At 43.0% G+C, this 21,582-nt stretch overlaps 1 protein-coding gene across 1 annotated transcript in view; it reads right to left on the bottom strand.

Moving 5' to 3' along the window:
* RIPOR2 (RHO family interacting cell polarization regulator 2) overlaps positions 1–21,582 on the bottom strand; it is a 110,252-nt gene that overhangs the window by 49,668 nt on the left and 39,002 nt on the right. The gene's annotated exons all lie outside the window — the stretch shown is intronic.

A 21,582-nucleotide genomic window follows, 5' to 3' on the forward strand; every position in this document is an offset into this window, starting at 1 on the left:
AGCCCTACTCAAAACTACAGCTCAGCTAGGAAGTTGGCTGCAGGGAGCGCCTATCCGCAGCGGGAGGAGGGCCAACAGCCCCCTCCCACCTACCCTCCCTCGCTCCCTCCCTCTCCTGGAGGGAGACTCTGGGATTTGTCTGCATTCTTGCAGGGCACAGGTACTGACTCACTGGACTCCAGGTCTGGAAATAGGCTTCCTCTTTGATCTGGGTGGGACACAAATCTCCTGCCAGGCAGGAGGGGAAGCTTAACTTTTGAAGGCTTCTCTAGAAATTTGAAAGTAATGAAGTAGGTATAAGCAGCAAAGTAATGCAGCATGAGAGGGGTCAGACAAAACACAGGTGCCAGCAAGGTTCTTCCCAGTTGGCTCTCTTAAACCCCCAAGCTCAGAAACAGCCCTAAGTCGTCTGATTCCTTAATGAGGTTCTCAAAGCGCTCTCTGCTGGTTGGAGATCTGCCTACATTTCATTAAGGACACCTTTTCTGCATCAAAAATCACTCTGAGCGCAGTCACCAAATGCAAACTTCTCATAAACAGCAGGCGAGCAATGCAATTTTTGTTCTTTCTGTACTTAGTGATTTGACAAATTTTTATTAGTTTTGCACCTCATTGTGCAAATTATCGTCCATTAGGACTCCTGCATCATAAACATTCTTTGATTATAGGAAAAGACTTAAAATATTTATTTTAATTTTAAAAATATATATATTTATTAATTACATCGCATTATGTGACACAGTTTCATAGGCTCTGGGAATCCCCCAACCATTCCCAGTACCCTCACCACATGGTGGATTCCTCCACCTTGTTGCTGTATTACAGTTCAAATTCAGCCAAGATTCTTTCATTGCAAACGTATACCAAGCATAGAGTCCAGCATCTTATTGTCCAGGTAAATTCAACAGTTGCTTGGGGGAGACCATCTCTGGTCTGAAGGCAGAGCTGGCAGAATATCATCCTGATCAATTTAAAGCCACAACATAACATCAATGACAATTTACAACATTATGGAATTAATTGACATGGTATTGAGTAACCAATATGTTTTAAAAAAATGCAAGTTCTTAACCACATCCTGTGACTAATTCATTGACATTTCAATTTTAGTTTATACACAGAACCAGCTGCTATACACCTTAAAATGGATATAGGGTACTATTCAGCTGTCTCATGTCTATTTTCATTTTAGTATTTAGCAGTTTATAGTGTCGAAGCTGTTAAAGTGTTTGCTGAACTTGGCAGATTTTAGGATAGTCTAAACTGGGTTATAACTCTAACAAGGCATATGTCAACAATTGAGGTGCAGAATAGTTTTAGGAGGGGTGTGCAGAGAAATCTTCAATACCTTAGGAGTAATTAATATTTGTGTCCTACCTAGTAAGGTATGTGTGAGTCCATGCTGACCGTTTCAGAAAAGACTTAAATATTTAACTGAACTATTGTTTCATACCTCCTAGAAATCATATATTTTAAAACCAAGATTTTTTTTTTCTCAGTCTTGGGATCAGTAAATTTAAACTATGGGTGCTTGACTTCCATTTTCAGGCATTCTGATGTAATTAATATGGGGTTTGAGCTGGATAACCTTTTTAGGTCCTCAGGTGAGTCTGATGTTTACCAAAGTTTGAGAGCCACTTAGAAGTTTTTATTACACAACAAGTTGCACTTGAGATAGGCAGGGAATTAAAAAGAAATGCTGACTTAAAAGCTCTATTAAACTAATCTGTAGAATTTATCAACAATTAAAAAAAAAGTTCCTGTCTCAAGTCCCTCTGTGCAAAGTTTAAGTGTCTTGTCAAAAGACAGGAAAAAAACACCCTCTATGTGTATTCTAGACAGAGATGTCATTTTTCTTCTGCGTAGGAAAACCTTTCAAGAAGAAAGCAGGTTCCTGCGGGATTCCCAGATTGTACAAGGCTTTGGGAAAGGGAGAAATCCTCAGAATTTCCAAGTGAAGTAGATGACCACTAGCAATGCGCCTGTGGGGAGAGCTTTTGTCAACATTCTGTTCTGTTTTCGTGGTCTTAAGGGATGATCCTTATCTACAGGGAAAGAATTTGGCCAGGAGCTGGTTCAGCCGGAGCTCTATCCCGTCATCAATCCGCCTGAAGGCACTGACACACCGACCAGGGAGAATTGTAAAAGCAGCAGCAGGAGCAGCAGAAGGAGGCTGGGGTCCCCTGGGGTGGGAGGTGGGAGAGGATCCTGTCAGTCCACTCCCCATGGGTTCTCCGCTGCTATTCCAAGTTACTTTGTGATTCTCTGTTTCCATCTTCTCTCATGTCCTTGGCCACTTAACTTTCACCTCTGAGTGCTCTGAACCCTCGCCCCTCCCTGACATCCTAAGAAGTCCCATAGATATGCTTCCTCCAGGCTCCCAGCAACTCTAACCCCAATGCTACAGTCATTTCCCCATTTGGAAGGACTCAATTTTCCTGCCAAAGTAAGTTGTATTTTAAAAGCATGTGCTCCATTGAACTAAGACTTTTCTGCTACAGGAAGAATTATGGCGTGAAGACAGAGTCGCTGTTGGGAGCCCAAGGTGTAAAACAGTCTGAAAATTTTGGAGGATAATTTAGCAGTATCATTTTTGTGAGGAAGTCTCTCAAAGGAGAAATATTATTTCCAAGAAACAATATGTTGGGTTCCATCAATTTTCGTTTAAACCAGAAAACCTAGATTCCTCCATGATGACCTTACTATGAGTTGCAAGCTACGTAACAACCTCATTATCTTCATCAGCAAACCTTTTCGAACTGGCCTGTAGTGCTGGTTGTAGGCACCACACCTGACACATATCGCTAAGGTTCTCTGATTACAGCATTGGACAAGCAAGGAATTGCACGTAAGCAACAAAGTCACCTTTGGCAAACGCTACAGGGAGATGCTGAGATTTTTTTTTAAAGATTCATTTGTTTTTATTTGAAATGCAGTTATAGAGAGAAGGTGACACACATGGAGAGAGAGAGAGAGAGAGAGAAAGTCCACCACACACTGGTTTACTCCCCAAATACTTGCAGCAGCCAGAGCTAGGCTGATTCGAAGCCAGGAGCCTGGAGTTTCTTCTGAGTCTCCCATATACTATAGAGGCCGTAGTGCTTGGGCCATCCTCCATTGCTTTCCCAGTCCACAAGTAGAGAGCTGGAACTGAAGTGGAGCAGCTGGGATTGGAACCAGCCCCCTTGTGGTATGACAGTGCTACAGGTAAAGGCTTGATGTGCTACACCACAGCATTGGACCCAATGCTGAGGCTTTGAAGAGTGTTTCCAGTCCCTAAGTTACTAAGTTCTCTCCTGATTTTTCTGGAAATCCCAGCAGAACAAACAGTAAACATTTATTTCTGTGTGTTAAGTTCCAGAAAGGTTTCAAATTTTAGCAAGCAACGAAGCTGCTCATGTCTGCTCCTCACTTTGCTCTGTACTTAGCAGGACCACTGCCCCTGTGGTTACACCAGGTGGTCACTCTGCCCTGCCACTGCCACAGCCAACAGGAATGCCAGGATCCTTCTGGAAAGAATGCAAAGCCTCTTGACCAGGAGCGGATGACCTCTACTGCTCTAAGTGGAGCTCTGCTGAAATCACAGCTGTTTTTCTCCTTGACTTTTTTTTTTTTTTTAAAGAATTACAGGTGAGGGTATTATATAAGGATCCCTAATGGTCCAACAAATCCAAAATTTCCCAGCACCTGCCACAATGAATCTCCATACAGATTTCTTCAGAGTGCACAGGCTACTGTCACTGAGAAGGAAAGTTGGTATTGATCGTTCAAGTATTTGGGTGGGGGGTGTTGTGGTGCAGTGGGTTAAAGCGTTTCTTGGGGCACCTGCATTCCATTTAGCAGTGTCTGGTTTCAACTCCCATCTCTGCTTTAGATCCAGATTCCTGCTAATGTGACTGTGTGGTAGTAGATGACAGCTCAAGTACTTAAGTTCTTGCCACCCAAATGGGCAATCTGGCTAGAATTCCTGGATCCTGGTCTCAGCCTGACCCGGTTCCAGATCTTGTAAGCATCTGAGCAGAGAATCGGTGGATGCAAGTGGATCTATCTCTTTGTCACTCTGCCTTTCAAATAACTAAAACTTGAAAATAAGAAATTAAGTACATTGAGACTCATTAAAAGGAATTACTAGACCAGCTTTTGCAAGATACAGCACCCTCTTCCATCAGGAAAATACAGGGAAGAGGAGAGAAGGTGAGAAGGTGGGAAGAGAAATCACACTTTTATGTCAACCTGAGACAACTGCCAGAAGTTTGCCAAGTTAGATTTTCCTCAACTCCTCCCTTTACATGTCAAGCATAATACTTTGAGTATATCATGTACTGCATTTTGTGACCTGCTTGCTTTGTTTTTCTTTTTACAAGATTCTTTTTAAAATTTCTGTGCCAGGAGTTTGTAAATGGGCTTCTTAAAGCATCTTTAAAAGTATGCTTAGGTTGACCTCATATTCTATTTGTTCCTTGGTTTTGACCAAAGGCAAAGGGAAAATACACAAGGAAAAGAGCAAGGATTTTCTCTGGGAAATGAAGAAATGCAAGAGCATTTTAGCAGGTATAACCTGCAGGACACCAAATTACCCTGTGCTTTCCTTTCTTTACTAACCATATCCTCCCATTAGGAACACAAACAGGTAATTCTTAAAGGCTCCTGAGGATGACAGAAGATTTAGGAAGCAACTGTGATTTCTGAATGATGTTAGTAAGGGAGACCAGGGCTCTCTCTCAAGTATTGCTCCTGGAGGGGGAGCTGGACAGCAAAACGTCAACTTAGAAACCAATAGTGAATACAAAGTAATGCCATTTCCATAAGCTAGGCTGAGACAACCCCCTGAGAAAAGACCATGGATGGATAAAGTCAGCTGGCGGTTGGCTGGGGTGAAAAGCTGGCAAAAGTAAAACCTTCTAACAAGTGTTGGGAGCAAGCAAAGCAGCTGAGAGAACACTAGTTCTAAAACTATTGTGGTGATGGGTGCATAGCTATGTATATTCACTATAATTCAAGTTGTATCCTGAAGATAAATAAATGTTATGGTATGTGGATTTACTATCAATAACGCTGGTAAACACACACATTATCAATTTTCATGGGGGGAGTGGGGTGAAGATCATTATTCCTCCTTTCAGAGGCAGTACCAAGGAAAGCAAAACTGAATCAGTCAGGGACCCCTTGAGCGTTGATCCAATCCCTCCCTCTGTGAGGCCGTAGGGGATGCAGGTGGGGATGCTTTTCGACTCATTTCTGCAGGTCTGGTTTGGTTCCCCTGTCCTCCTTGCCTAACAGTGCCATGTGTTTATGCCGCCCCACATGTTGGTTGACAGCACAAGTATGATTCAGTTGTCTTGTAAAAGGCGGGCATGTGGGCCAGATGTAAACAGCCAGTGGTGCTAAACGACGATTTAAGATGAATCCTAAAAATAGGGGTCTGCTGATTATCTGGTCACAAGATGCCTATTACAGAATGGTTGAGTAATATATTTTTAAAGTAGATATATTTAAGTCCTTAGCTTTTTTAAAAAACATATATTGCTGCTTCCAAAATAAATCAAGGCAATGCTAATATTTATTTCTCAGCTGTTGACGTTGTTTGCTAACCAAGTGACACAGGCACACTTGATTTGCTGATTGACTGAGACAAATGATGTGAATGGTTGAAAAAATTTATAGAATAACTCGGCATAGCTCCTCAGACAGCAGATGGAAGAACCAAAGTCAGATATTCTAACTGGCCTCTTGGGAATGAACTAAAGTTGATGAACACAGATTCTGTATCTCTAGAGACGGTAATTCTTCCCCATTCCAACAGACGAGCATTGCACGTTTCCATCGAGGCCAAGACCTCATCCAGTCTCACAAGGCTGCCTATTTGTCTTCTAAGCTGACTTCCAACCATCTTTGATGGTAGAGCATTCATCTAAAAACCCACAGAAAATACAGACATGCTTTATAAAAGATAAAAACCCAAAAACCCAGAAAGATGGCTATAATGAACACTTCGTTTCAATGAGCCTGAAAGAGACAAAGAAAGGAAGAGAAAGAAAATGATGTTTAGAGTCTCTGGAAACAGATGTTAAAGACTCCATATTTTCTAAGACTCTGGGTCAACACACAGTATGAAGTGCATGCTGTGTGCTGTGTGCAGGATACTACATTGGAGCTGAGCTCTAAAAACACACTACGAGGGAGTTTTGCTTTTTAAGAAGTGTAAGATCTGATGAAGACACTATGATTGTCTAGCAGGCATATGGAAGACAATGTGGGATGCAAGAAATAACAAAGTGAGTAAGTGGCACCTTGTTCTGCATGCCCCAAAGCGAGCTGCAGAGCAAAAATGAAAAGAATGTGGATCTGAGAGTCGGGGCACAGTGGAGCTTGACTTGAGTTCAACAGTTTCCAGCTGCTTGGATTTGTGCATGCTGGTCACCTGTACTCCATCCCAGTATCCTAGTTTGTTAACAAAACAAAAACCCCAAAGCTTAATATTTCAGAGAAGCTTTGTGAGATGCAAATGAGACCCTTTGATGTGAGGCTGGTGCTTACTAAAATTGGCATTTAAGGACAGAGCACCTGCTGACTAGTACTGGCACTAGATGAGTGTCATATCAGGCTGGACTGCATTACCTCCTCGTGGGTGCAAGATCTATGGCTGGGAGCGAACCTGGTAGGGGAACTGTGGGCACTCCCCTGCCAGGTTGCAGTACCTAGAGTAAGCACAAGAGTCAGGGCAGGGAACAGACCAGACTGGACAAGGTGGCAGCACCCATTGTCAAACGTGTGGGTTGGGTCTAGGGGCTGGGCAGGCTAAACTAAGCCACAGCACCTAAAGGTGTGCACAACAGCCAAATGGGATGGAGAATAGGCTGGGCTAGGCTGCAGCACATGCTGGTACACACAAAAGCCAGGGCTAGGGCAGACCTGGTAGGGATTATTGTGGACCACACGACTAGGCCACAGCACCCATTGGTTTACATTAGAGTTGGGCCTGGGGGCAGAACTGATCAGGCAGTTGCATCCACTGTATATAAGTTGGCTGGTACAGGTGACAGACCAAACCTGACCCTGCACTTAACTGGTGCACACAAGAGTTAAGTATGAGGTCACTTCAGGAGAGGATTTTTGGGGACTCAACTCCAGGCCACAGGGAAAATCACAATATATACAACCTTGGAGTACAAGAGTCAGGACTGGGCCTCCCCATTTGCTGATGCTTGTGCACAGATGCACATGGGGGATATGACAGCCAGCTCCTCTAGGCCAGTAGGGGGCATGACTGCCTCCTTAGAGAATGGAAAGCAAAACAGGTTGGACAACTCTCCTGGCCAAACTTTGGCATCAAGTGTCTGGATCTGTGGATGCATTAAGATGGACTTGGTCAGCCAATAGTTTTGGAAAGATGCAACAAAGCTGACGATATCTCAGAACTATCAAAACCACTCAAGTAACACCCTCAGTACATTCTCCACATCGGGATCTCTGTCGTCTTTAAATGACCAGTCTCCAATCCCTGAGTGCTGATGTAGTTTGACAGCAAGGAGCTGACCCCATTCCTTCCTCCCCAGCAGGCACAGAGAAAAAAAATAAAAAAACTGAAAGGTTTGTCCCACCCACCTTCTGCCATAGCATGCCTCCCCATCCTAATGTGAGACCCACATGGGTGTGTGTCCCTCTCAACTGTAAACAATAAAAATATAATGAAAAATCTTTAAAGTTAATATGTTATAATAATTTAAAAGAATGAAAATCTTACCTAAAACAAAGGTGCAGTAGCTCAACAGGGTAATCCTCTGCCTGCCAATGCTAAGATCCCATGTGGGTTCCAGTTCCAGTCCTGGGCTGCTCCATTTCTGACCCAGTTCCTGCTTATGGTTTGGGAAGGCATCAGAGGATAATAAAAGACTTGGGACCCTGCACCCACATGGGAGACCCAGAAGAAGCTCCCAGCTTCACATCAGCTCAGCTCTGGCTACTGTGGACCACACGACTAGCTATTTGAGATTGAAATGGATTGAAGATCTGTTTCTCCTTCTCTCTGTAAGTCTGCCTTTCAAATAAAAGTAAATTAATCTTTAAAACAAAAATGGATAAAACCTTGGCTTTATCCAGAGAAAGTTTTGAACTGAGCAGGTGAAAATGGGAGCAATGAGCATCTTTTGGAAGAGAACAATTTTTTTTTTCGGTAACTGAAAAAAAAAAAACCTGACAGGGACTTGGATACTTTGGGATCCTAATTTAAAATTCAATTTGCAGAAATGTTTCCGCTTTGAAGCAATGTGAAGCTTACAGAAAAGGCTCAAGAATGATACACAAGCCTTTCATCTGCCTTTACTCAGGTTCATCATCATTTTTTTGACGTCCGCTAATTTTACCTTTTCATCTCCCTTTCTCTATACACATGCATGCATTATTATCTCCCCGAAATCCTTTGAAAGTAGTCTGCATAATTTTTAAAGATTTATTTATTTTTATCAGAAAGGCAGATTTACAGAAAGAAGCAGAGACGGGGAGAAAGATTTTCTGCCCGCTGGTTCATTCCCCAAATGGGCACAGCTGACAGAGCTGAGCCTATCTGAAGCCAGGAGCCAGGAGCTTCCTCTGGGTCTCCCACATGGGTGCAAGGTCTCAAGTGCTTGGGTCATCTTGCACTGTGTTCCCAGGCCATAAATAGGGAGCTGTATCAGAAGAGAAGCCATTGGGATATGCCTGGTGTCCATATGGGATACCACTGTTTGCGCTGGCCCCATACATCTGTATATTTATATACATTTTTCATATTTCATGAATAGCTAACAGTAATGGTGCAAACTTACTACGAAATATGTCAGTATGTTTTTCCTAAGGGCAACAATTTTCACTGGCATAACCATAGTCCAACGATAGATCAACATCACAAAACTTTGTTTTTGTTTTTAACAACACAAAATTTAACATCAACAGGATACTAATAACTAAGATACAGATCTTATTCGAATTCTACCATCTGGACCCCTAATGTCCTGTGAATTGTCCCAACACCCTCCTTCTAGGATCACACGATGCTTCTCTTGTCATTGCCTTTAGTTTTTGGTTCTCGGGCAGTTCCTGGCTATTCTTTGTCTTTGACATCAAGGTTTTAATAGAGGTCAGGCCAGTTTTTTTTGGTAGAATGTCTCTGAACTGAGTTAGCCTGATGTTTTTCTTACGAGCCAGGCTGTGTATTCTTAGTAGGGACACCACATAAGGGATGTCATCTCCTCAAAGCATGCACTGGAGGCCCAACAAGTGAGCTGGCCCCATTATAAGTGATATTGACTTTTTTTAAATTTATTTTTGTTTGAGAAGCAGAGAGGCATGACAGAAGAGAGGGCAGAGAGATTTCCCACCCATAGGTTGACTTTACGAAAGTCATCCACAGCTTGGCTTGGCTTGGCTGGGCAAAAGCTCAGAGTTGGAAACTCATGTCTCCTAAATGGTTGGCAGGAATCCAGTTACTTGCATCATCACTGCTGCTTCCCAGGTCTGCGTTATTAGGAATACTGGTGTCAGGAATTGAACCTAGCTACTCCAAAATGGGATGCAGGTTGTTGGTCCCCCCGCCCCCTGCCCCCGAAGTCAGAGTTAGAGAGAGAGAGGGAGAGAGACAGGGAGGATCTCCATCTACTAGTTCACCCCCAGATGGCTGCAAAAGCCAAGACTAGGCCAGGCTGGAGCATGCAGCACCATTTGGGTCCCTCAACTGTGAGGCAGGGGCCCAAATACCTGGGCCATCTTCTGGTGCTTTTCCCAGAGCATCAGCAGGGAGCTGGATTCAAAATGGAGTAACTGAGACAGGAATCTGCCCCCACCATGTGTTGCAGATGGTGGCCTTTATTTGCAATGTTACACTCCTGGCCCTGGGACACAGGAATTTTAACTGCTAGGCTAACCCATGGTGATGTTAACTTTCACCACTTAATTAAGGTGTTGGTTAGTGTTTCGTCTGGTAAGTTACTATTTTGCCGTTCTAATTGGGAAGTAGTTGGCAAGGAGTTACTTTGAGGCTAGGTTAGCATATTTTTTTTTTTTTAAGATTTATTTTATTTTTATTGCAAAGTCAGATGTACAGAGAGGAGGAGAGACAGAAAGATCTTCCGTCCACTGATTCACTCCCCAAGTAACCACAACAACTGGTGCTGTGCCTATCCAAAGCCAGGAGCCAGGAACTTCCTCCAGGTCTCCCAAATAAGTGCAGGGTCCCAAGGCTTTGGGCAGTCCTCAACTGCTTTCCCAGGCCACAAGCAGGGAGCTGAATGGGAAATGGGGCCGCTGGGATTAGAACTGGCACCCATATGGGATCCCAGCAGACTCAAGGCAAGGACTTTAGGTGGTAGGCCACCATGCTGGGTCCCTATGCTAACATCTTGATTCTTTTTTTTTATTGGCTTTCTTTTTAAAAATTAATTAATTAATTATTTTTTTTGTTAATTTTGATTCTTTTTTTTTTTTAAAGATTTACTTATTTTTTATTGGATAGGCATATTTACTGAGAGGAGATACAGAGAAAAATCTTCTTTCCTCTGATTCACTCCCTAAGTGACTGCAATGGCCACAGCTGAGCTGATCCATATCCAGGAGCCAGGAACCTCTCCTGGGTCTCCCATGTGGGTGCAGGGTACCAAGGCTTTGGATCATTCTCTATTGCTTTCCCAGGCCATAAGCAGGGAGCTGGATGGGAAGTGGAGAGGCTGGGATACAAACCGGCACCCACATGGGATCTCGTTGGATTCAAGTCAAGAATTTAGCCACTGAGCCATTGCATTGAGCCCAACATCTTGATTCTTTAATCCAGAAATTTTAGCACCCCTTGAATTCTGTCTTTCCTTCTATATCAGAAAGACTTGTCCTTGATTTATTCATGCGTTCATCTGCTTCCTTGTTAGTATGTACTCAAGGATGATTATTTCCTTCAGTGGGTTATAATCCATTCCTGTTGTGTGATACAACAACCAAGTGTTTGGGGAAGCATGTTTTTGGCAGTTTAGTCAGAGGGATCTCGCCTTGTGAACATCATCTTTGAATGACTGACAGGGATGAACATTTCCAGGGACTCACTTGTATTGTGGTGACTTTCTAGAATGTCTCATCTCCTTAATTACACTACACCCTTGTTGAGGGTGGAGACCAGCTGTCTTCTGAACTTTTTTTGATACGCACTGGCAGAGTAAGGTAGCAAATGATGGCTCTGGAGATAGTTTGACCCATATTTCACCCACACAGCCTGTCCTAAGCCTCAATTTTTCTTGCCAGTAGAATGAGGATGAAAGCACTTAAGTGAACAAGGTGGTTGTGAGGACAAAATGTGATAATATGTAAAGCAGGGCTTGGTGCAGCATAATTGGCTTTGCTACTAACTAAAATTGGGAATGGCAAGAGACACCTGACCAAGCAAATGGAATGAGCCAATTGTAAACTCAGCCATATTTACAGGTGAAGAAGTACCTAGAGATGAAGTAATTTGACATTATTACTGTCTCCTTTCTTTCCCCTCAAAGCAATGACAGCAGAAAATGCTGAAGCCATTTGAAGGGGCTGTCTGAATCATTTGAAGAATAAACAAGAAATGCTAATGGCATGTCTGTTTATCAGGACAGCCAATCCTAGAGACTTCTAGATAACTGACACTGCTTCAGCCCTAGGGAAAATGCAAGTGCTGTTTTTTCATCTGTTTGGTGGATTAAATAAATGCAGAGAGTAGCAGCTGGCCTCATGATAATTAGAAGAGAAATGATTCAGGACATAAAACTCGCTTAAATCTCTCGAGGGCTTGGGTTGATTTTGACTAATGTTGTCATAACTCATATTAAAATTGCAAAGTTGAGAAGGCGTGTAGCCTTTCATTTGGTGCATGCTACAACCTTTCATTTGGTTGATGCTATACATCAAAATCAGACCAACTGTTTCTTTGTAAAAGGAAGGGAGCATTTTGTGCTTCAAGAATGCTCAGGCTATTGGCAAGAATAAGTAAATTGCCTACTAAACACTCCCCCAGCCAAACCCATACCTATCAAAAAGGAGATATTCCTTGAGGAAGTGATTCTTTGGAGATGGCTTGACTGGTCTTGCTTAGAGAAAAGCGTGCCAATCACAAACTCTTGCTTTTTGATCATCTGATTCTGAAACAATCATCACATACCTAAGAAATTCAGTTCCTTCGGGAGCGCTGGAATGCAGGCTGCTTCTCCATAGAGTCTCTACTCATTTGAACTAAAAGCAATTGTGACCTCTTTGTACCACAGCCCATCCACATGATACCAACATCTTCTCTTCAACTGCTGTTTGACCTCACTGAGATCGTCACTTTTGTAAGTGCATCTATTCTTATTGCTCTCACTAGAGCCAAGTTGCATCTTTAGACATGTCAAACCGTAAAAGAAATTGAGGTTCGGAGAGAAAGTACCCAACAGTCTGCTGAGACGTATTGTTATGCACTACACACTTGCATTTTTTTTTTTTTTGGCACTGTTTCATGTGACCAATCTTGGCATTCATTTGTGTGCATGATGGTTAGGTAGAAAAAGAAACTGAACCTTATAAATAACATTGCTTGCTATGCTTTCTCTTGCAGAACAAGCAAGAGATCATCTTAAATGAGAGCTTTTTACACATGGTCTACATATTCAAACTCACAGTTTTTTTTTTTTCATATATGGTTAACATCTCTGGCCATCCTAACAAGCAAGTTGTATTGATGGCGGACTGGTCAGAGATTATGGGATGGCACTGCTGCTGAAGACAGATGCAGTTATAGTAACGTAATATGATCACAGCCTTTGCTTGAGTGCTTCAGGGAGGAAGTTCCAGTGGAGCCCTTGTAACACAAGGCATAGCGATAGAGTTAAAATGAAGGCATCCTTTCAAACTCCTGTTACATTTGTCACTTTATTCCTGTTGTTATGACAACACTTTATAGCAGCACTTCCCCGGATTAGCATTTAGGCATGCTACTACGCACTTGGAGATAAGACCCGACCGTCTGCAGTGCTGCACCCGGGCTTGATGGGGATCTTGTGGCCAAGACACAGAGGTCAAGCACCTGGACGCCGTGCTCGGCCTCCACCCCCCAGAGCTCTTGAACTTTGTTTTTTCTTCTGCCCTCAAAAAAGTGACAGTCTGTGGGGGTGGATGGGAGAAGCTTCAAGGATTTGTGTGGGAAGATTCATTTTATTATTCACAGCCTCTATCCTGTGGTTGCATCTGTGAAGCAGAAACTCTTTCCTGATATTATGTATTTCATTCTCTTGGTCAAGCCTACATCATGCAGGTTTAGAAGTTGGCAAATTATGGTGTTCTACTTAATTTCAGCTGTTTATTACCCATTGGCATGATTGTTTTATGAACATTAATTTTGTAGAAAGAAAGCCTCAAAATTATGATGAAAATATATAATTACTAAAGGGATATTGGTGGAATGAACCTATTGTATGAATCAGTGATCTGTTGTGTGTATAAAGGCATAGAAATGTTTTTCAGGCCCAGTGCCATAGCTAGCGGCTAAAGTCCTCACCTTGCAATTGCTGGGATCCTATATGTGTCCTGGTTCTAATTCTGGCTGCTCCACTTCCCATCAAGCTCCCTGTCTGTGGCCTGAGAAAGCAGTGGAGGATGGCCCAAGCACTTGGGACCCTGCACCCATGTGGGAGACCCAGAAGAAGCTCCTGGCTTCAGATAGACTCAGCTCCAGCTGTTGCAACCTTTTGGGGAGAGAATCAGTGAATGGAAGATCTTTCTGTATCTCCTTCTCTTGGTATATCAGCCTTTCCAATAAAAATAAATAAATCTAAAAAAAAAAAAAAAGAAGTGTTTGTTAACACTGAGCTTTTTGTTGGTTGATTGATTTAAAGCACGATATAAGTAGATATTTCCACTAAAGAAATGAGCTAGCTGAATATTAGCATCTCCCAGGCATTATGTATTAATAGAGAGAAATTAACGGGCCATGGTTAACTCTCTCTGTGCCTACAGCAAATTTGTCTGATGATTTTGCCTTGATCTTCCTAAATCTGCGTTGTTTTGTATGATGTTACATGAGTTCTTACTGAACAAAGAACAGCTGACCAAAAAGTAAATGGAAGAAGAAGGAAACCAAGAAATCCAAGCCAAGGGTTCAAGTCATAACAATCACGGTCAGCATGATGGCACAACGGGTGAAGGAGACATCTGTGATGCGATCATCCCATATGGGCATGGTTCTGGTCCTGGCTCACCCTCTTCTGATCCAACTCCCTACTAATGGCCTGGGCGGAAGCAGTGGTAGATGACTCAAGTACTTGGACCTCTGTACCCACATTAGAGTCCCGGATGAAGTTCCTGGCTTTGAACTGGTCTAACCCTGGCCATCTGGACAGTGAACCAGTGGACGGATTATCTCCCTCTCTGTCTCCATCTCTGTCAAGTAAATAATTCAATTTTTTTTCAAAGTATAATAATCCAGGGTCAGAATTAATCCAGGACTTACTGGAGGATGGTGGGCCAAGCTTGCATGTGCCATGAAATACCAGCAGTTTCAAAGCTGGGTGGCTTTCCAAAGTCCTGTACACATTCTCTGCATGGTAATTTTAGCAAATTAAACTGCTATAATGGGGACAGTGGTTTCATTACTAGTCCTAGCTGTTGCATACCAAGAAGTGGCCACATGCATAACATCTGCTGAGATATTTTTGGTTGCCAAAAACAAGTAATTTGTCATCAGAATGCAAAGCAGTTAGAAGAAGCTATGTGAAAATAAATGGCTAGGTTTCAGCAAAGCAGGATTATGTCACTTTATTCTATATCAAGACTTATTTTAAAAACATTTATTTCGTTTTTAGCACAGTCAGATATACAGAGAGGAGGAGAGACAGAGAGGAAGATCTTCTGTCCACTGATTCACACCCCAAGTGGCTGCAACGACCTGGGCCGTGCTGATCTGAAGCCAGGATCTAGGAACTTCTTCCTGGTCTCCCACACCGGTGCAGGAACCCAAGGATTTGGGCCGTCGTTCACTGCTTTTCCAGACCACAAACAGAGAGCTGGATGGGAAGTGGGGCTGCAGAGATTAGAACTGGTGCCCATATGGAGTCCCAGCAAATGCAAGGTGAGGACTTTAGCTGCGAGGCCACCGTGTTGGGTCCCTATATCAAAATTTTAAAAAATTTCTTGCTCTACTCTGCTTTGTTTAAAGGGTTTGACGTGACAGGAACAGGAAAGAGGGAATAGCTCCAGCTCATCCTTGACTTTAAGTGCAGTTTAATACAAAGGGGAACAGGGCAAAATGAGAGAGACTTGTGCTCGACTGAATAATCCTTGACCTTCAAGTGCCAACATCCAGTATGGGTGCCCGTTCATGTCCTCGATACTCCACTTCCCATCCAACTTCCTGCTTGTCTTGGGAAGCAGTGTAAGATTCCTCAAAACCTTGGAACCCTGCATCTATGTGGGATACCCAGAGGAAGCTCCTGGCTTCAAATAGGTTCAGCTCCAGCTGTTGAAGTCATTTGGGGAGTGAACCAGTGGTTGGACCTCCCCCCCATGTCTCTCATTCCAAACAGAAATAAATAAATATCTTAAAAGAACAAAACAAAAAACAATGTAGTGTAAAGGAAGAACAAACACTTATAGGTCTAAGATAGGATCCAGGAACATGTGGCAAATTCCCAACATCAAAGACAACGAACATGCAAGAAGCCACCTGTTCGCAGGGGAAGTGCCCTGTCTCTTAGACTCTGAGCCCAGAAAGCACTGTCACATCATGGGCCCTGTCAGGTGCCCATGACTTCTTGGGTTCCTCAGGCAGCTTCCAGGCTGAACTATCACTCTTTTGACTGCTGGTTGTTGCTAGTCAACAAACCTGGAGATGCTTCCCATCTATTTTTATAGAGCAGGAAAATGAGGTGTTAGGAGACTTTCCCCTAAGACCTGTATGTTCCCTTAAGTACCACCCCATCACAGACCTTGCACCAGCTTGGAATCCTGTCCTCTCCAAGGCCATTTCTCATGACCCCTCACATCTTCTGGGTCATACTGGAACTTTTTGAAGGGGCATTTGCTATTCTCCAGGACTCACATCTCATACTACAATGCTTGGCTTTGTTTTGGCATTTGTCCTTGAAATACAGTCTCTGGTTCACTGGGGAGAAAGTGGTTTCATTCATTTTTTTGTGATCTCATCGTGTCAGCCTGAGTGAAGCTATAAGCAGCAGAGTGATGAGCGTGGATGCTTTGCACAGACTGGGAGAAGTAAAGCAGGGACCAGACTTTTTAACAGACAAATCTTCACAGAATTTCAGATTCCCCACTGAACAAATAAGTTATGCATGAGAAAAATTCTGTGTGTGTGTGTTTGGAAAGGACAAAAGACACGAGAGATGTAATGTCCAGATCCAGCTTTGAATTGTGATGAAAAACTAACTGAAAAAAATCCTCTTGAGACAATGGGGGCATCTAAATAAGGGTTAGATGTGAGGTGGTACTAATGGAGAAAATTTTTATTAGGCATGAAACGACACTAGGATTTTACAAGAAAATAAATGTTCATGTTCTGGCGTTGCAAACTGGAGCATGTAGGAACAAAAGGGCATGAACTCTGGGTCTGCAGTTAGCTGCTTTACCAGCCACACTAGTCAGAGAGATAGATGGATCAGAGATGGAAAAATCGTGATAATATTTGCCACTGATGATAGCTATGCAAAGATTTGCTACCTGTTTACTCCACTCGTGTATATGTTTGAACACTTTCCTGATTGGTTGGGCATGTACTGGCCCAGGGCTGATGCAAGGGCATCAGGGGACTTATGTAGCACAAAGCAGACAAGTACAGTCCCAGGGAGGGTGGTTCCTGACCTTGATCCTCTTTGCAGAGCCCACGGGTCACAGTGACTGGGAGATGCATGATGAATTTAATCATGAAAGCCTTGAGATCACCATGGAGGAGGTCAAAGAGAAGGGAAGCTTGTCTGTTTTCTCTCCAAGGAGGTGAATTGGTTTGGCCTTTTAACTTGGTGGGTCTACTCTATCCCACTTCAAAGTAAACAAGAAAGCTGTAATTTGACCACCATTGTGGTCAAATTAACTGGCTTTAATAAATTCCAGATCTGTCCAATTATTCACTCCCCTCAGTTCAACATCTGTGTAAACACAGACTGTGGACCACCTCTCCCCAACATGCAACAGATCCACAAGCCAAGGGAATCATTGAGAAGCCTCAGATTTGGCCTCTGTCCTCCGGCTTGTGAGAGTATTCTGTGACTTTTCCTGTGGACGAGGTGACCCCGAGGTCTCAGTCTGTCATGATTTGAAGAAATGAATGCATAGTCTGAACAAACAGGACGCACCAAGCTGTGGTGCATTAGCCATGCAAAAATGAAAAGGTGAAATTGCTTTCCTGCAGCGAAGTCAAACACTGAAGCCATTTGACAGAGGCCTCCCTCTACCCTGTGAAACCTTCAAAGGCATAACAGGTGATATTTTGGAGGTGAAAATGCACAGAAACTCTGCTCGTCTTTTGGAAGCTGTACAGCTATTTGCATCTCAAATGCCATTTAGGAGCCTCAAAGCAGCACTTCCTTTGATGAGCGAGATTCATAACCAGGTCATGTTTGCAGGCTGCACTTGGGACAGGGTTTGACACCTGCTCCATCTCCTGACAGCAACCCCCGTGGGTTTTGCAGGACAGTCATGATCATGCCTGATTTGTGAGTAAGAAAACTGACTTGTGGGCAATTGATTGAACAAGACAAGGCTGTTGGAGAGTGGCAACCAGAATCGGATTTCTACCTCCTGGATGTGGCCTTGTACGACGCCTCTCCAGTCTCCTTCACTTGAGACAGTAGACTCCCTGTGCTAGTTTCCTACTCATATTTATTTCTTCTTTTCTTTTTTTAAAAAAATATTTCTTTACTTTTATTGGAAAGGCAGATCAGATTTATGGAGAAGAGAGATAGAAAGATCTTCTATATGCTGCTTACTTCCCAAATGGCCACAATGGCTGGAGCTGAGTCAATACGAAGCCAGGAGCCAAGAGCTTCTTCTGGGTCTCCCACATGGGTGCAGGGTTCCAAGGCCTTGGGCCATCTTTGCTTTCCCAAGCAACAAGCATGGAGCTGGCTAGGAAGTGAAGCAGCAGGTACTTGAGCCCATATGGAATCCTGGCACTTGCAAGATCAGCCATTGAGTCATTGTGCCAGGTCCCTACACCCATTTCTTGATGTAATTTTCTACCAACCTGCTCTAGAGGTTGATAGGTCTGCAGAGTGTGGGATCCACAGCTGTCACTGTTAGTTGGTCCTGATATGATTCCATCATTTCCTCTTGGACTTTACGTCCTTATCCCTATTTCCCAGAAGACATTCATTAATGGTTACATGACATAGTATAATAAGAGCTGTCTGTGTTTCTTGGAATTTATTTTTATTTGAAAGGCAAACAGAGGGATTTTCCATCTACTGGTTTACTCCCCCGGTGCCTGCAATGACCAGGGCTGGGGCAGGTTATAGCCAGCAAGCCCAATCTGGGTCTCCCATCTGGCACCCACATACTGGAGCTATCACCTGTTACCTGCAAATGTGTGCAGGATGCTAGAGTCAGGAATTGGAGCCAGGACTTGAACCCACTCTGATTTGGGAGGCAGGTGTCCAACACAATAACTTTATTGTCATATCAAATGCTGGCACAAATAAGAGTATTTTAGATTCAACAGAAATAAATGGATAATTTTTTGCTATTAATCATAAGCCCTGGCTTCTGCATCTTCCTATTGATAGAACTATCCACAACCATGAGAAATACACTAATAAAATACACCACCTAATTTAGGGTTCTCAAGGCCGGATGAGTATTAAAGTTACCTGGGGGGCCCGGCACAATAGCGTAGCAACTAAAGTCCTCACCTTAGAAACACCAGGATCCCATATGGGCACCATTTCTAATCCTGGCTGCCCTGATTCCCATCCAGCTGCCTGCCTGTAGCCTGGAAAAACAGTAGAAGTGGGATCCTGCACTTGTGTGGGAAACCCAGAAGCTCCTAGTTCTTGGCTTCAGATTGGCTTAGCTCCAGCCATTGTGGCCACTTCGGGAATGAACCCTCGTACGGAAGATCTTCCTCTCTGTATCTCCTTCTTCTCTGTATATATCTGCATTTCCAATAAAAATAAATAAATCTTTTTTAAAAAAAGTTACCTTGGGAGCTTTTCAAAAATACCATTGCTGGGGCCAGCACTGTGTGGCACATTAGCTTAAGCCTCAGCTTGCGGTACCAACATCTCATAAGGGTGCCAGTTTGAGCCTCAGTTGCTTCACTTCCTATCCAGCTCCCTGCTCATGTGCCTAGGAAAGCAGTAAAAAATAACCCAAGCCCTGGGCCCCTGAGCCAAAAGAAGCTTCTGGCTTCTGGCTTTGGATCGACTCAGCACTTGCTACTGCAGCCATTTGGGGAGTGAACCAGTGGCTGGAAGATCTTTCTCTGTATCTCCTTCTCTCTTCTTCCCCTGTGCCCTGTCTTATAAATATGCCTTTCAAAAAAATAAATAAATAAAAATAAAAGTAAATAATAAAAAAGCCACTGTCTGAACTTCAGCCCCAGAAGCTCTGGCACAGTTGATTTGGGGTGATCCTGGCCATAGGTACTTAAAAAAACATCTTCCTAGGGTTTAATTTTCCCCTTGCTTGGAGTGGGCAGTAGTTATCAGTCCCCATCGCCTCCCATCCTTCTATATGTAAAACACCAAGTTGTTGGTATTCCTAAGTCAATTGACTTCACTACAAAAAAAAAATTTCAAAAAGGCACTTTACCAAAGGACGGGATAAGACTATATTTTGTGGACTCTGTGAGATGGCTTAGTAGCTAAATCCTCACCTTGAACGTGCTAACATCCCATAGAGTGCTGTTTCATGTCCTGGGTGTCCCACTTCCCTTCCAGCTCCTTGCTTATGACCTGGGAATTCAGTGGAAGATGGCCTGGGAACACGAATTTGCGTGGGAAACTCAGAAGAAGCTCTGGCATCTTGCTTTGGATTGGATCAGCTCTGCTCTGACTGTTGTGGCCATTTGAGGAGTGAACAGCAGATGGAAGAGATCTATCTTTTTGTCTCTCCTCTCTAAATCTGCCTTTCCAATATTTTTTTTAAAAGACTATATTTTGTTCAGTGGTAGATAAGGAATGGTTCTGGGAATCATAGCATTTGAAAGAACTCTCCCACTATTGTGAGCACCTCGAAGTAGCCACCTGTCAGGAATGGAGCCTGGGGTTAAACCTGTTCCTCTATTTTCCAATGCTACACTGACAAGACTAATGTCCCCAATTCAAGGATGCTGAGACCAGAGAACCCAGCCTGCTTGAGGGTGTGACCTGGATTGGCAGTCAAATCTCTCCAGACTTCAACTGACTCAACTGTAAAATGGGGGCAGGGGATGTAGGATGCTTTGAAGATTAAATGAACTGAAGAATTTAAGGTGCTTAGAACAGGCAATAGATCTTGATCAGTTTTCTTGTTACTACAATAAGGATAATGTAATTCAAGTGAATTTCAGTTTTATAAGGTCTACATTGAGACATTGTATATATCTCCCCAAAGGGAACCATTTTAAAGGAAGCTGATTTTATGAATTTCTTCATTTATCTGAGCGTTTAACTATGAGTACTGGACTTTTTAAACTCTCAGTGAGAGTTGAAACCATCAGCAGAGCTTGGCTTCAACTATACACAAGATCTACTGTCTGTGGAGGAGATTAAAACATTTGGTTCTTTCTACCTAAAAAAACAAAACAAAACAAAAACAAAACAAAAAACAAAACAAAACACAACAACAACAACAAAAACGCAGTTGGGATTAAATACAAGAGTACTTTGAAATGTTTGTGAAAAATCAACTTATTAAAGATCAGTTTAGGACCCAGCATGGTAGCCTAGTGGCTAATGTCCTCACCTTGAATGTGCCTGGATCCCATATGGGCACCGGTTCTAATCCCGGCTGCTCCACTTCCCATCCAGCTCCCTGCTTGTGGCCTGGAAAAAAAGTGGAGGACGGCCCAAAGCCTTGGGACCCTGCACCCACATGGGAGACTCGGAGGAGCTCCTGGCTCCTGGCTTTGAATTGGCTCAGCTCCAGCTTGCATCCACTCGAGGAGTAAATCAACAGCTACTTAGGGAGTAGATCAATAGACACAAGATCTTCCCCTCTGTCTCTCCTCCTCTCTGTATATCTGACTTTGCAATAAAAATAAACAAATCTTTAAAAAAAGAAAAGATCAGTTTATTTTGGTACAAGAATCCTAGGGTATTTTTCCATGAAGCAGACATTTCTAAGAGTTGACTTCCTATGGCAAAGTTCATCTGCAAATCCCCACTAGATAGTCGCTTTGAATAGCTTACTTTTTAAAGGCTGCCATTCATACTATGTGCTTCTCAAACTTCATTCCAAGATTTTGGAATTTTATGTCCAGGGATCACAGAATGTGGGTGTTGAATATAGTCAAATGGGAAGAGCAGAATTCATCTAGCGAACAAGGCAATGTCTTTCAGCAATGCTATGCATTCACACAAGAATGTGTTTTCATCCCTAGGAGGCATAAAATTTTTCTGTGTTCCAAAAATACAT

Source organism: Ochotona curzoniae, unplaced genomic scaffold (assembly GCF_017591425.1).
Source record: "Ochotona curzoniae isolate NIBS_2020 unplaced genomic scaffold, NIBS_Ocur_1.0 scaffold_461, whole genome shotgun sequence".
In the NCBI taxonomy this organism is placed as follows: domain Eukaryota; kingdom Metazoa; phylum Chordata; class Mammalia; order Lagomorpha; family Ochotonidae; genus Ochotona; species Ochotona curzoniae.